Source organism: Salmo salar, chromosome 15 (assembly GCF_965601325.2).
Source record: "Salmo salar chromosome 15, fSalSal1, whole genome shotgun sequence".
In the NCBI taxonomy this organism is placed as follows: domain Eukaryota; kingdom Metazoa; phylum Chordata; class Actinopteri; order Salmoniformes; family Salmonidae; genus Salmo; species Salmo salar.
The window spans coordinates 97824047-97832500 of NC_138305.1; the positions used below are offsets into that span (position 1 = coordinate 97824047).

The window sequence follows — 8454 nt, forward strand, 5'->3', positions numbered from 1 at the left end:
TTTACCATGTATAAACACAGGTGTTCACCAGTCTACCTGACTGTGTTCTTCCTCCCTTTACCATGTATAAACACAGGTGTTCACCAGTCTACCTGACTGTGTTCTTCCTCCCTTTACCATGTATAAACACAGGTGTTCACCAGTCTACCTGACTGTGTTCTTCCTCCCTTTACCATGTATAAACACAGGTGTTCACCAGTCTACCTGACTGTGTTCTTCCTCTCTTTACCATGTATAAACACAGGTGTTCACCAGTCTACCTGACTGTGTTCTTCCTCTCTTTACCATGTATAAACACAGGTGTTCACCAGTCTACCTGACTGTGTTCTTCCTCTCTTTACCATGTATAAACACAGGTGTTCACCAGTCTACCTGACTGTGTTCTTCCTCTCTTTACCATGTATAAACACAGGTGTTCACCAGTCTACCTGACTGTGTTCTTCCTCTCTTTACCATGTATAAACACAGGTGTTCACCAGTCTACCTGACTGTGTTCTTCCTCTCTTTACCATGTATAAACACAGGTGTTCACCAGTCTACCTGACTGTGTTCTTCCTCTCTTTACCATGTATAAACACAGGTGTTCACCAGTCTACCTGACTGTGTTCTTCCTCTCTTTACCATGTATAAACACAGGTGTTCACCAGTCTACCTGACTGTGTTCTTCCTCTCTTTACCATGTATAAACACAGGTGTTCACCAGTCTACCTGACTGTGTTCTTCCTCTCTTTACCATGTATAAACACAGGTGTTCACCAGTCTACCTGACTGTGTTCTTCCTCTCTTTACCATGTATAAACACAGGTGTTCACCAGTCTACCTGACTGTGTTCTTCCTCTCTTTACCATGTATAAACACAGGTGTTCACCAGTCTACCTGACTGTGTTCTTCCTCTCTTTACCATGTATAAACACAGGTGTTCACCAGTCTACCTGACTGTGTTCTTCCTCCCTTTACCATGTATAAACACAGGTGTTCACCAGTCTACCTGACTGTGTTCTTCCTCCCTTTACCATGTATAAACACAGGTGTTCACCAGTCTACCTGACTGTGTTCTTCCTCCCTTTACCATGTATAAACACAGGTGTTCACCAGTCTACCTGACTGTGTTCTTCCTCCCTTTACCATGTATAAACACAGGTGTTCACCAGTCTACCTGACTGTGTTCTTCCTCTCTTTACCATGTATAAACACAGGTGTTCACCAGTCTACCTGACTGTGTTCTTCCTCTCTTTACCATGTATAAACACAGGTGTTCACCAGTCTACCTGACTGTGTTCTTCCTCTCTTTACCATGTATAAACACAGGTGTTCACCAGTCTACCTGACTGTGTTCTTCCTCTCTTTACCATGTATAAACACAGGTGTTCACCAGTCTACCTGACTGTGTTCTTCCTCTCTTTACCATGTATAAACACAGGTGTTCACCAGTCTACCTGACTGTGTTCTTCCTCTCTTTACCATGTATAAACACAGGTGTTCACCAGTCTACCTGACTGTGTTCTTCCTCTCTTTACCATGTATAAACACAGGTGTTCACCAGTCTACCTGACTGTGTTCTTCCTCTCTTTACCATGTATAAACACAGGTGTTCACCAGTCTACCTGACTGTGTTCTTCCTCTCTTTACCATGTATAAACACAGGTGTTCACCAGTCTACCTGACTGTGTTCTTCCTCTCTTTACCATGTATAAACACAGGTGTTCACCAGTCTACCTGACTGTGTTCTTCCTCTCTTTACCATGTATAAACACAGGTGTTCACCAGTCTACCTGACTGTGTTCTTCCTCTCTTTACCATGTATAAACACAGGTGTTCACCAGTCTACCTGACTGTGTTCTTCCTCTCTTTACCATGTATAAACACAGGTGTTCACCAGTCTACCTGACTGTGTTCTTCCTCTCTTTACCATGTATAAACACAGGTGTTCACCAGTCTACCTGACTGTGTTCTTCCTCTCTTTACCATGTATAAACACAGGTGTTCACCAGTCTACCTGACTGTGTTCTTCCTCTCTTTACCATGTATAAACACAGGTGTTCACCAGTCTACCTGACTGTGTTCTTCCTCTCTTTACCATGTATAAACACAGGTGTTCACCAGTCTACCTGACTGTGTTCTTCCTCTCTTTACCATGTATAAACACAGGTGTTCACCAGTCTACCTGACTGTGTTCTTCCTCCCTTTACCATGTATAAACACAGGTGTTCACCAGTCTACCTGACTGTGTTCTTCCTCCCTTTACCATGTATAAACACAGGTGTTCACCAGTCTACCTGACTGTGTTCTTCCTCCCTTTACCATGTATAAACACAGGTGTTCACCAGTCTACCTGACTGTGTTCTTCCTCCCTTTACCATGTATAAACACAGGTGTTCACCAGTCTACCTGACTGTGTTCTTCCTCCCTTTACCATGTATAAACACAGGTGTTCACCAGTCTACCTGACTGTGTTCTTCCTCCCTTTACCATGTATAAACACAGGTGTTCACCAGTCTACCTGACTGTGTTCTTCCTCCCTTTACCATGTATAAACACAGGTGTTCACCAGTCTACCTGACTGTGTTCTTCCTCCCTTTACCATGTATAAACACAGGTGTTCACCAGTCTACCTGACTGTGTTCTTCCTCCCTTTACCATGTATAAACACAGGTGTTCACCAGTCTACCTGACTGTGTTCTTCCTCTCTTTACCATGTATAAACACAGGTGTTCACCAGTCTACCTGACTGTGTTCTTCCTCTCTTTACCATGTATAAACACAGGTGTTCACCAGTCTACCTGACTGTGTTCTTCCTCTCTTTACCATGTATAAACACAGGTGTTCACCAGTCTACCTGACTGTGTTCTTCCTCTCTTTACCATGTATAAACACAGGTGTTCACCAGTCTACCTGACTGTGTTCTTCCTCTCTTTACCATGTATAAACACAGGTGTTCACCAGTCTACCTGACTGTGTTCTTCCTCTCTTTACCATGTATAAACACAGGTGTTCACCAGTCTACCTGACTGTGTTCTTCCTCTCTTTACCATGTATAAACACAGGTGTTCACCAGTCTACCTGACTGTGTTCTTCCTCTCTTTACCATGTATAAACACAGGTGTTCACCAGTCTACCTGACTGTGTTCTTCCTCTCTTTACCATGTATAAACACAGGTGTTCACCAGTCTACCTGACTGTGTTCTTCCTCTCTTTACCATGTATAAACACAGGTGTTCACCAGTCTACCTGACTGTGTTCTTCCTCCCTTTACCATGTATAAACACAGGTGTTCACCAGTCTACCTGACTGTGTTCTTCCTCCCTTTACCATGTATAAACACAGGTGTTCACCAGTCTACCTGACTGTGTTCTTCCTCCCTTTACCATGTATAAACACAGGTGTTCACCAGTCTACCTGACTGTGTTCTTCCTCTCTTTACCATGTATAAACACAGGTGTTCACCAGTCTACCTGACTGTGTTCTTCCTCTCTTTACCATGTATAAACACAGGTGTTCACCAGTCTACCTGACTGTGTTCTTCCTCTCTTTACCACGTATAAACACAGGTGTTCACCAGTCTACCTGACTGTGTTCTTCCTCCCTTTACCATGTATAAACACAGGTGTTCACCAGTCTACCTGACTGTGTTCTTCCTCCCTTTACCATGTATAAACACAGGTGTTCACCAGTCTACCTGACTGTGTTCTTCCTCTGACTGTGTTCTTCCTCTCTTTACCACGTATAAACACAGGTGTTCACCAGTCTACCTGACTGTGTTCTTCCTCTCTTTACCACGTATAAACACAGGTGTTCACCAGTCTACCTGACTGTGTTCTTCCTCTCTTTACCACGTATAAACACAGGTGTTCACCAGTCTACCTGACTGTGTTCTTCCTCTCTTTACCACGTATAAACACAGGTGTTCACCAGTCTACCTGACTGTGTTCTTCCTCTCTTTACCACGTATAAACACAGGTGTTCACCAGTCTACCTGACTGTGTTCTTCCTCTCTTTACCACGTATAAACACAGGTGTTCACCAGTCTACCTGACTGTGTTCTTCCTCCCTTTACCACGTATAAACACAGGTGTTCACCAGTCTACCTGACTGTGTTCTTCCTCCCTTTACCACGTATAAACACAGGTGTTCACCAGTCTACCTGACTGTGTTCTTCCTCCCTTTACCACGTATAAACACAGGTGTTCACCAGTCTACCTGACTGTGTTCTTCCTCCCTTTACCACGTATAAACACAGGTGTTCACCAGTCTACCTGACTGTGTTCTTCCTCCCTTTACCACGTATAAACACAGGTGTTCACCAGTCTACCTGACTGTGTTCTTCCTCCCTTTACCACGTATAAACACAGGTGTTCACCAGTCTACCTGACTGTGTTCTTCCTCCCTTTACCACGTATAAACACAGGTGTTCACCAGTCTACCTGACTGTGTTCTTCCTCCCTTTACCACGTATAAACACAGGTGTTCACCAGTCTACCTGACTGTGTTCTTCCTCTCTTTACCACGTATAAACACAGGTGTTCACCAGTCTACCTGACTGTGTTCTTCCTCTCTTTACCACGTATAAACACAGGTGTTCACCAGTCTACCTGACTGTGTTCTTCCTCTCTTTACCACGTATAAACACAGGTGTTCACCAGTCTACCTGACTGTGTTCTTCCTCTCTTTACCACGTATAAACACAGGTGTTCACCAGTCTACCTGACTGTGTTCTTCCTCTCTTTACCACGTATAAACACAGGTGTTCACCAGTCTACCTGACTGTGTTCTTCCTCTCTTTACCACGTATAAACACAGGTGTTCACCAGTCTACCTGACTGTGTTCTTCCTCTCTTTACCACGTATAAACACAGGTGTTCACCAGTCTACCTGACTGTGTTCTTCCTCTCTTTACCATGTATAAACACAGGTGTTCACCAGTCTACCTGACTGTGTTCTTCCTCTCTTTACCATGTATAAACACAGGTGTTCACCAGTCTACCTGACTGTGTTCTTCCTCTCTTTACCATGTATAAACACAGGTGTTCACCAGTCTACCTGACTGTGTTCTTCCTCTCTTTACCATGTATAAACACAGGTGTTCACCAGTCTACCTGACTGTGTTCTTCCTCTCTTTACCATGTATAAACACAGGTGTTCACCAGTCTACCTGACTGTGTTCTTCCTCTCTTTACCATGTATAAACACAGGTGTTCACCAGTCTACCTGACTGTGTTCTTCCTCTCTTTACCATGTATAAACACAGGTGTTCACCAGTCTACCTGACTGTGTTCTTCCTCTCTTTACCATGTATAAACACAGGTGTTCACCAGTCTACCTGACTGTGTTCTTCCTCTCTTTACCATGTATAAACACAGGTGTTCACCAGTCTACCTGACTGTGTTCTTCCTCCCTTTACCATGTATAAACACAGGTGTTCACCAGTCTACCTGACTGTGTTCTTCCTCCCTTTACCATGTATAAACACAGGTGTTCACCAGTCTACCTGACTGTGTTCTTCCTCCCTTTACCATGTATAAACACAGGTGTTCACCAGTCTACCTGACTGTGTTCTTCCTCCCTTTACCATGTATAAACACAGGTGTTCACCAGTCTACCTGACTGTGTTCTTCCTCTCTTTACCATGTATAAACACAGGTGTTCACCAGTCTACCTGACTGTGTTCTTCCTCTCTTTACCATGTATAAACACAGGTGTTCACCAGTCTACCTGACTGTGTTCTTCCTCTCTTTACCATGTATAAACACAGGTGTTCACCAGTCTACCTGACTGTGTTCTTCCTCCCTTTACCATGTATAAACACAGGTGTTCACCAGTCTACCTGACTGTGTTCTTCCTCTCTTTACCATGTATAAACACAGGTGTTCACCAGTCTACCTGACTGTGTTCTTCCTCCCTTTACCATGTATAAACACAGGTGTTCACCAGTCTACCTGACTGTGTTCTTCCTCTCTTTACCATGTATAAACACAGGTGTTCACCAGTCTACCTGACTGTGTTCTTCCTCTCTTTACCATGTATAAACACAGGTGTTCACCAGTCTACCTGACTGTGTTCTTCCTCTCTTTACCATGTATAAACACAGGTGTTCACCAGTCTACCTGACTGTGTTCTTCCTCTCTTTACCATGTATAAACACAGGTGTTCACCAGTCTACCTGACTGTGTTCTTCCTCTCTTTACCATGTATAAACACAGGTGTTCACCAGTCTACCTGACTGTGTTCTTCCTCTCTTTACCATGTATAAACACAGGTGTTCACCAGTCTACCTGACTGTGTTCTTCCTCTCTTTACCATGTATAAACACAGGTGTTCACCAGTCTACCTGACTGTGTTCTTCCTCTCTTTACCATGTATAAACACAGGTGTTCACCAGTCTACCTGACTGTGTTCTTCCTCCCTTTACCATGTATAAACACAGGTGTTCACCAGTCTACCTGACTGTGTTCTTCCTCCCTTTACCATGTATAAACACAGGTGTTCACCAGTCTACCTGACTGTGTTCTTCCTCCCTTTACCATGTATAAACACAGGTGTTCACCAGTCTACCTGACTGTGTTCTTCCTCCCTTTACCATGTATAAACACAGGTGTTCACCAGTCTACCTGACTGTGTTCTTCCTCCCTTTACCATGTATAAACACAGGTGTTCACCAGTCTACCTGACTGTGTTCTTCCTCTCTTTACCATGTATAAACACAGGTGTTCACCAGTCTACCTGACTGTGTTCTTCCTCTCTTTACCACGTATAAACACAGGTGTTCACCAGTCTACCTGACTGTGTTCTTCCTCCCTTTACCACGTATAAACACAGGTGTTCACCAGTCTACCTGACTGTGTTCTTCCTCCCTTTACCACGTATAAACACAGGTGTTCACCAGTCTACCTGACTGTGTTCTTCCTCCCTTTACCACGTATAAACACAGGTGTTCACCAGTCTACCTGACTGTGTTCTTCCTCCCTTTACCACGTATAAACACAGGTGTTCACCAGTCTACCTGACTGTGTTCTTCCTCCCTTTACCACGTATAAACACAGGTGTTCACCAGTCTACCTGACTGTGTTCTTCCTCCCTTTACCACGTATAAACACAGGTGTTCACCAGTCTACCTGACTGTGTTCTTCCTCCCTTTACCACGTATAAACACAGGTGTTCACCAGTCTACCTGACTGTGTTCTTCCTCCCTTTACCACGTATAAACACAGGTGTTCACCAGTCTACCTGACTGTGTTCTTCCTCCCTTTACCACGTATAAACACAGGTGTTCACCAGTCTACCTGACTGTGTTCTTCCTCCCTTTACCACGTATAAACACAGGTGTTCACCAGTCTACCTGACTGTGTTCTTCCTCCCTTTACCACGTATAAACACAGGTGTTCACCAGTCTACCTGACTGTGTTCTTCCTCCCTTTACCACGTATAAACACAGGTGTTCACCAGTCTACCTGACTGTGTTCTTCCTCTCTTTACCACGTATAAACACAGGTGTTCACCAGTCTACCTGACTGTGTTCTTCCTCTCTTTACCACGTATAAACACAGGTGTTCACCAGTCTACCTGACTGTGTTCTTCCTCTCTTTACCACGTATAAACACAGGTGTTCACCAGTCTACCTGACTGTGTTCTTCCTCTCTTTACCACGTATAAACACAGGTGTTCACCAGTCTACCTGACTGTGTTCTTCCTCTCTTTACCACGTATAAACACAGGTGTTCACCAGTCTACCTGACTGTGTTCTTCCTCTCTTTACCACGTATAAACACAGGTGTTCACCAGTCTACCTGACTGTGTTCTTCCTCTCTTTACCACGTATAAACACAGGTGTTCACCAGTCTACCTGACTGTGTTCTTCCTCTCTTTACCACGTATAAACACAGGTGTTCACCAGTCTACCTGACTGTGTTCTTCCTCTCTTTACCACGTATAAACACAGGTGTTCACCAGTCTACCTGACTGTGTTCTTCCTCTCTTTACCACGTATAAACACAGGTGTTCACCAGTCTACCTGACTGTGTTCTTCCTCTCTTTACCACGTATAAACACAGGTGTTCACCAGTCTACCTGACTGTGTTCTTCCTCTCTTTACCACGTATAAACACAGGTGTTCACCAGTCTACCTGACTGTGTTCTTCCTCTCTTTACCATGTATAAACACAGGTGTTCACCAGTCTACCTGACTGTGTTCTTCCTCTCTTTACCATGTATAAACACAGGTGTTCACCAGTCTACCTGACTGTGTTCTTCCTCCCTTTACCATGTATAAACACAGGTGTTCACCAGTCTACCTGACTGTGTTCTTCCTCCCTTTACCATGTATAAACACAGGTGTTCACCAGTCTACCTGACTGTGTTCTTCCTCTCTTTACCATGTATAAACACAGGTGTTCACCAGTCTACCTGACTGTGTTCTTCCTCCCTTTACCATGTATAAACACAGGTGTTCACCAGTCTACC

The 8454-nt window shown here is 44.1% G+C and overlaps 1 protein-coding gene across 2 annotated transcripts in view; it reads left to right on the top strand.

The window, feature by feature from the left end:
- LOC106572538 (calcium-binding and coiled-coil domain-containing protein 1) overlaps positions 1-8454 on the top strand; it is a 52236-nt gene that overhangs the window by 20818 nt on the left and 22964 nt on the right. The gene's annotated exons all lie outside the window — the stretch shown is intronic.